The following is an 8620-nucleotide window of genomic DNA, read 5'->3' on the forward strand; positions in this document are numbered from 1 at the left end:
CAACTCCACATCTGACAGAGAAATTATTTCCAAAATAAACAAAGAACTTAAGAAGCTAGCCACCAAAACACCAAATATTCCAATTAAAAATTGGGATACAGAAATAAAGAATTCTCAATAGAAGAATCTAAAATGGCTGAAAGATACTTAAGAAATTGATCAACATCCTTACTCATCATGGAAATGCAATTCAAAACAACACTAAGATACCGTCTTACATCAGCCACAATGGCTATAAACAAAAATACCAATGACAGTCTATAATGGAGAGGATGTGGAGAAGGGGCACAGAACACTCCTCCATTGCTGGTGTGAGTACAAACATATTTATCCACTTGGAAAATCACTATGGAAATTCCTCAGAAAAAATGTCTATCTACCTGAAGTAGAGGCAGGTGAATCTCTGTGAGTTCAAGACCAGCCTAATCTAAAAGATCTAGTTCCTGGACAGGCGCCAATGCTACATAGAAACCCTGTCTTGAAAAACACCATAAAAACAAAACAATAGCAAATAAAATCAACCTGAAAGTCCAGCAATTCCACTCTTGGACATATACCCAAAGGATGCGTGGAAATATGGATGGAGAAAATGTAGATTTACAAAATGGAGTATTACTCAGTGGAAAATAAAACAATGATATCTTGAAATACGGAAGCAAATGGAATGAACTGTAATAAATTATCCTGAGTGAGGAAATGCAGTCACAGAAAAATTAGCATGGTATGTACACACACACACACACACACACACACACACACACACACACACACACACATATATGGCAAAGAGCAAAGGACTACCAACCTAAAATACAGACCTCCAGAGAAGCTAGGAAACAAGGAGGACCCTAAGACAGACATGCATGGTCCTCTGGATAAGGGTAAAGGGATGAGAGCTCCTGAGAAAATTGGGAGCATGGTGTAGGGAAGAGGGAGGTACAAAAACCAGTAGGGGAAAAGAGGAGGCAGAGAGATCATGAGTTATCAGGAAGACTGAGTCAAGGGAAGTATAGGGGAGAGCAAGAAAAGAGATACCTTAATAAAGGGAGCCATTATAGGTTTAAACAGAAATCTGGCACTAGGCAAATATCCAGAGATCCAAAATGATGACCCCAACTAAGAATCTAAGCAATAATCCAGAGGATACCTTAAATGCCCTTCCCCATAATGGGATTGATGACTATGTTAAATACCATCCTAAACCCTTCATCGAGTAGCTGATGGAAGCAGAAGCAGAAAAACACAGCTTAACACTCAGCTGCACTCCTGAAATTCACTTGTAGAGATGGAGGAGTGATGAGCAATGGGGTCAAGACCATATTGCACATACCCACAGAACAGTGGACCTAACCAAATGAGAGCACATGGGCCCCTGTCTTAAAGCTGTGGAAGAACCATTGGCCCAAACCAATCCCTCTGAATGTGGGTGCCTGTATGGAGGCATGGACTGTTATGGGACCTCTGGCAGTGAAACCAATGCTCATCCCTAATGCAGAAATGGACTTTGGGAGCCAATTCCCTAAAGAGGGTCTTCATCAAGATATATGGAGGATGGCATAGGCCCTCCCCAAAATGATGTGACAGATTTTGATGATACCCCAAGGAAGGTCTCAACCTCCTTGGGGACTGGAAGAGGGTGGGATGTAGCGGTCAATTGGCTGTATTGGAAGATGAGAGAAGCACCTGGGATTGATATGTAAAATATGATTTTTCCAAACTAAATTTAAAAAATACTAGTTTTTGTAAGGCAGGTCTTGTAGCAGAGACATCTGTCATATCAGCTTACTAAGAGGTATAGAGAATAAAGATCATAGGAGCTCTATGTGAATGGACACTAGCCAACTGAAGCATGTGACTTGATCAGAATTTCCCTTATCCCCCATACCTTCTTTCTTGCTAAAAACAAACAAACAAACAAACAAAAAAACATTACTATCCTAAAGCTAGTCAGCAAGATGTATTCCTTAGTAGGCCACTTCTTCCTCCTAAGGCTGACTACTAAGTTCCATCTATCACTGTATGAAGTCTAGAAATCAAAAGTCCACTTTGGCTCTCTTAGTTGCCATTATCATGCCCTATCAAAATTAAAAAACTTATCTTAATAATGATCCCCCGTGAACCTAATAAACCATCATTTGCATTTGTGCTACATCTGGCTCTTCTCTATCCAAAGACGATATATTTTCCCTCTTTGTCACAGAAATTCTTGCCCTTTTCCATTGTCCCAGTCCCATTTTTCTTAATCCTCTACATCTTTGCCAATACATCATAGACCAGTCTAACAGAGAAATTCCCTGTAATGTCATTTGCTACTATTTTCTGCCTGAGTAAGAATCATTCACTTCATGTTTTCTTTCCTTTAATAAAGCTCTCTCTCTCTCTCTCTCTCTCTCTCTCTCTCTCTCTCTCTCTCTCTCTCTGTGACAACAGGTGTTTGGATGTGGTTTTTCCCTAAACTGGCTCTGGGAGGAAGCCCATGAATTACCAGGTGTGGGGGTGGTCTCCTTTACTATTAGATTCCTGCCTTTACCTCATATGGACAAATTGTTCAAAGAAACGCTGTCATAAAATGTGGAAGTTAAAGCCCAACAACCCTACACAGAGGGACACACTAAAACATACCACACAATAGAACACAAGACACAACACAGAGGAGACACACAGAATCTTCAACCTTTTGTTAGTATTTGGAAATAAAACACCGCTAAATTTTAGTTGTTTGGAACACTTGAGTAAACAAACTATCAGATGACTCATCTTTACCCTCACATGTCCATGAGATGGGAAAACATAAGGAAGGAACATTCCACAAGTTAAATGACAAATCTACACTGCCTAATTGCTAGTCAAACATGACATGTTTCTTCATGAATAGATGAGACACTGGGGTTGTAGCCCAGCTAACCTCTGCTGAGGAGGTACACAGATCCTTCTGAGTTGTGGTAATTCCTCAGGTGCTGGTCATATGTGGATGCCTGGCGAAAGCAACTGTCACACAGGGAGCATATGTAGGGCTTCTCTCCTGTGTGAATCCTCTCATGAGCCTACAGATGGATCTTGTGGCTGAAGGATCTTCCACATGTGCCGCATGTGAAAGGCTTCTCTGTCTTGGGTATGGCCTCATGAACTCATATATATGAGCCTTGATAGAAATCTGTCTCACCATGGATACAGAAAAATGATCTCTCTGCCCTATGTCTTTTCCGGTGTTCTGTGAGGTTACAGGTATATTTGAAGGCCTTGGGGCATTCCTGATGTGGGTATGGTTTGAGATATCTGTGGAGTGTTTCCTGGTGACCCTCACATATAGAATTTGGCTCTTCACACTGCCAAAGGGGAACAGACTCAGAAGTAGGCTGCTCTTTCCTCAAGAGGAACCCTCGTATCTCCATAGGTCTATATTCATAAAAATCCTATGTTAAGGGCTATTGCTGTGAATGGGATGTGCCCCAAATCGCTCTTCCAGAGTCCCAAAGAACTCAATAAGAAACAACTCCCTCTTTAGGCTCAGGATAATTCTTTCTCTGAATAAAGAGAAGGGAATCTCTCTCATTGTTGAGATTGCCAATACAGCCCTTAACATGAGCAGTGTTCAAGAATGTGTTGTGGCCATCTGCAGTGTCTTCTTACTGGTATGTGCAGGGGAGATATATTGGTTGTACCCCCATAGGGAAATGTTCATAAGAAGGTCTCCTCAGGGACTCTGTCTGGTACCTGGAGGTGCCTCGACATGGTCTACTGAGATCCAGAGGAACTCCATAAGATACACCTCCCTGTTCAGACTCGGGATACTGCCCTGTCTTGATAATGAGAATAGACTCCATCACATTTTCAGGACTACTAACACCACTATTTACTTCACTACCTTTCAAGAAAGCATTTTGGCCATCTTCACTGTTCTCATAGCCTGTGGAAATAAGAGACTGTAAAACTGTGCCTGTGAAAGGATATCCTCATACAACATCCCTTTCATGTCCAGGTTCCCTACTTACCTGTCACCAATAACATATCTTATGGGAACTGCAAGGTTGTCCTTGCATTCTGCTGTGTTGCACCTATAATGATTGTTCTTTCAAAAGCTTGATGACTTCTTTTAATGACATGTTCTCCAGAAAGATGGCTTCCTGTTCCTGCATAGATACGCAAACATGGAAACAAAACTTGATGACCATTAACAATGGATCTGTGAATGAGAGAAAACCTGCATGAGTTTGGTTGCATGAGATCACTGGACTGTGGATTAGCTCATATGTGCATCCCTCATCTCTGATGATGTTATCCTGTCATCTGCATGTTCTGTTTCATAAAGGCCTTATTCACACTATTTGTGCAAATGCTGTGTCACTGTGCCAATGGATAAAACAAAATTACGATCCAAGAGCTCTGGCCAAAATATTTTCCTCAAATTATCAGTACATTGAAGGAGTATCAGATGAAATTTGGCAAATCTGCAAACAGGGACTGGCCACTTTAAGAAAGGCTGCTTGCCGGGTGGTGGTGGTGCATGCCTTTAATCCCAGCATTCAGGAGACAGAGGCAGGTGGATCTTTGTTAGTTCAAGACCAGGCTGGTCTACAAGACTTAGTTCCAGGACAGCCTCCAAAGTCACAGAGACACCCTGCCTCGAAAAACCAAAAAGAAAAGTCTGCTCATTCTTCCAGGTATTGTCCCCTACTGTATACCTCACACCAAAGATATTTAAACTATTGCCAATTGGATGCCTTCCTGTAAAGCAACAAAGGCTCCCTAGGTCCTATCAGAAAGAGTGGGAAGTCCCCAAGGAAAATGTATAATGTCTGGCCCAGAATTCACTGGGTCGCATCTAATTTCTGGAGATCATCTTACTCAGTTGATTAGATATTTCTTCCTATTCTAATAAAGTTTGTCTTTAATAAATGTCACCATGGTTGGAATTTCACAGCTTCTCATCAATTTGTAAGTCCTATTTTCCATCCGTCAGTGGCCCCAGGACCCTCAGTGTCTCCACATGCATTCGCTGGGTCACAACAATGCTGCTCCAGAGAAAGCTGCTGCTTTAGCCTCCAGCCTCTGATGAATGATGGACTGCCTCAATTCCTTTTTAACATTAGATGCCATGTTATTACAAGATAAAAAAGAATTCCATGGTTGTTTTCTGTAAACCTTGAATTTAACTGTGTCTTGACCCATTTTTTGAAATTTTACATGTTCTGCAACCTACACTCTGGCTATATCCTGACCTTCACCCTGATAAGATGCTATGGCAAATCACTTTTAAATGTTCAGCCAAATTACAAGTAAACAAAATGTCTCCCAACCCTTGGATTCCCTCTAGTCTTTAAGTTGCTTAAGGTACATAAGCCCCACTCTCTCCTGTGTTCATTGCAATTTTCCAAAGCCAGTTTTAGGGTGATAGCCCTGTGTAACAGAAAATAAAGCTTCCTGAATTTGACACAAGAATGTTGCAAATGGTCTTTACCCTTGGTCAGTAAGATTAGGAAGAGGTAAATGTTATTTTCTGTTTAAAATCCTCAGAAACTGAACTGTAATTGTGGAGTACCTGCAATATTGGCATCCTAGCCTCAAAATAGCAGTTGTTACTTTGTGCCTTTGAACCTCATGTTCTTAGCCATTGTCATTCTCAAATACCTGAGGCTTTCTGATTCCCTATCTCCAGCCATTTGTCTGTCAGTGGTCTCTCCCTAGCAACCTGTCACCTCACTTTGCTGTGTCAATGGGCTTTATTGTCAATATCTGTAATGTGTTGTCACTCCCACTGACTAATTGCTAATGTAGGGACTTGATAATTCTCATTGTAACAACTTTTGAAGGAGAAAACAATTTCACTAATAAAAATGAATAAAATGACAAAATTATAAGAAATAAAATAACAAAAATGTCTCCCTAAAAACACTATCTCCATATTCATTCGCAAATTCAAATGACAGTCTCCTCACAACTTAGTCATCCCTCTCGCCACTTACTCACCATCACAGGAGGCTGCAAGCACTCATCAGTCAGACTGTCCATGAATCTCCTCATATTTCTGCCACTTCATTCCCAGTTCTCTTTCCTGGAAAACTTGTGCCTATAGCACCAACCTTTGAGAAATTGCTCCAAAACCAGCTGAGAAATCATCTACTTCTTGCTCTGCTTTTCTGGCTGCAACCAGGAGGTGAACATCTCCCACAGGGTTTGCAGTTCCTGCTTTTCACAGGAGCCATTGCCATTTGGGGGAAGGTAGAGCTGAGCAATTGGGGAGTTAGAGATGCCTTCTTCCCACTGCACAGATGAACTCTGGGATGGAATAAACTGGAGATTGTCTAGTGCATGCGTATTTGCTGGTGATTCTGGCAGAAAGGATTCTCTGAGCTGTGAAGCCATCTGCTGAGGATTCTCAGAAAGATTCAAATTTGTCAGTCAACTATCTGCTTATGACTTGAAGGTCTACTTAAACAATTGTTATAGGTATAAAAGCTGTGAATTAAAAGGAAAAGAGACACATAATTAAAGTAAAAACTCAACTGCGAATTCTCTTAAATACGGTTACCTCATTTCTGCCTGTGAAGACTTGATCCTAGTATTTACTTATAGAACAGAACAAAGAGTAGATATAAATCAGAACAATACCTGATTCAACAGAGAGAAAAATCTTGTGGTAAGGATGGTAAGACCTACCATAAAAATCACAATTTCAGGGTTTCCTGTTTGCCCTGAAAAAGTTAAAGATACTATGGCTGACCCTTAATTTTGAGGCAGATCCTTGTCTCCCATTCTATTGTGCCATAGAAGAATTGTGCTGGAAGAAACTATTATAAGTGAATGACCAGCAACATAAAATTGACAGGTCAGCAATGATGCCTGAAATACTGATGCATTTGTGGTACCACAGCAAAGTAGGGCCATGGGAGTTTAGTGCAGGTATTCTTATCTACTTAGTGACTTTGAGACCACACTAGTCTATAAGACAACTGTTTGCAAGAGCAAGCAAATACACACACACACACACACACACACACACACACACGCCAAACACTACACAACAAACATCTCATTATCTGGCCACATCTTTAAAATCCCTCCCCAGAGTAGTTCTCACAACATTATCTACTAAACATTATATATTTCTACCCAATAATATACAAGCCTGTCTTCCTATAGGGATGAGCTCTGTTCAGCCTCTATCTTTTCTATGCTCTGCTTCAGACTCCTCATGGTAACCTCTGGCCCTGTGTCTTAATCCAGTGGCAAGAATTTTACCTTGTTCACCAAAGCATTTGTGATACAAAAATCTTTGGAGGACATTTAGGGATAAGAATATAGCACAGTGGAAGGCAGGTGCTTCCCACATATTGGGCCCTAGATCTCTGCTTTAGAATCAGTTGCTAATCCCAAAACACAGTATAGGGCCTGAGAAATTCTAAGAATCCTCACTTATATAATTATCGTTGAATTTAAGCTGATAAAAGACTTACCCAAGGTCAGAAACCACCAAGGGCTGCATCTAGCATTGACAGCTGGTCTTAACGCAAGCTGCATTTGGCACATGGCCACACTCTGTCTCATTTATGTGAATTTCAGAAAACACAGAACAAAGAGTAGATATAAATCAGAACAATACCTGATTCAACAGATTCAACAATACCTGATTCATTTCTTAAAAATGAAGAGAAGACAGGAAAATGAGATAGTCGGAAGCATTTGGGGCATGCCCAGCATGTGGAATCTTTAAACTCACAGCCCAATATGTGGAAAGTACATACTGAAATCCTGCATGGATGGAGGATATTCATCCCAGAGCAGTGTGATTGGTTCGCTTTTTATTCATTTTTGGAATTTTTGTCTCTCTCATCCACTCTTGAACTTAGTGTGGTATTGTGGAGGAAATTTACCCCTGACATCAATATGAAATACCTCATTGAAAGTCCACCCTAAACCTTCCATCCATTTGGGGCAATTACATACCATCTAGATAAACAGTTCCTTGTGCTGAAGCTGAAGACTCCTTGTTTGGAGTTTTCCAGACATTCAGGTGTCCTCGTATGGGGCCACAGTTGGGGTGGAGGGTTGTAACTGCCTGTTGCTTTTCCTAACTGATCTGGATATGGCCTCCCTGGTTCCTGCCTTTGGCTCCTGATGTTCTGCTTTCTAGACAGGCAGGTGAAATAGTCACTCTTAAGCAGCTTGTTAATTGTAGTCCACCCACACCTGCATCTCTGATCCTTCTACCCTGCTAGCCTTACTTTAACCTTGTTTCCATTTATGTGTAGGAGTATTTTCTGTTTTAACACACAGAACCCCCAAAACCCCAACACACACACACACACACACACACACACACACACACACACACACCTATATTTGTTTTTAATGTTTTGGGAAAAAAAGTTTCTGTAGCACAGGCTGGGCTACATCCATGGTAATCTTATGTCTCCACCCCCTAAGTACCCCTCCTCCACAACCAAGATCTTCACAAAAGAAAAAATTCCCCCACACCTAGGAGCCTGGGCAAGGATATCTAGAGTATCAAATGCCCTGAGATCACCTAGAGAGGAATAATGAGGACTGAACAGTAGAGCCAGCTGCAAGGCATCTTCATGCAAATGTCACAATTCCTATCTGGTTCTATTTAATTCACCCT

At 41.1% G+C, this 8620-nt stretch overlaps 1 pseudogene; it reads right to left on the minus strand.

Annotated features, from left to right (window-relative positions):
- Window positions 1-2900: 2900 nt before the first annotated feature.
- On the minus strand, window positions 2901-6363 carry LOC113838928 (annotated as a pseudogene).
- Between the last annotated feature and the right edge of the window lie 2257 nt (window positions 6364-8620).

This window comes from Cricetulus griseus, chromosome 9 (genome assembly GCF_003668045.3).
Source record: "Cricetulus griseus strain 17A/GY chromosome 9, alternate assembly CriGri-PICRH-1.0, whole genome shotgun sequence".
Taxonomy (NCBI): domain Eukaryota; kingdom Metazoa; phylum Chordata; class Mammalia; order Rodentia; family Cricetidae; genus Cricetulus; species Cricetulus griseus.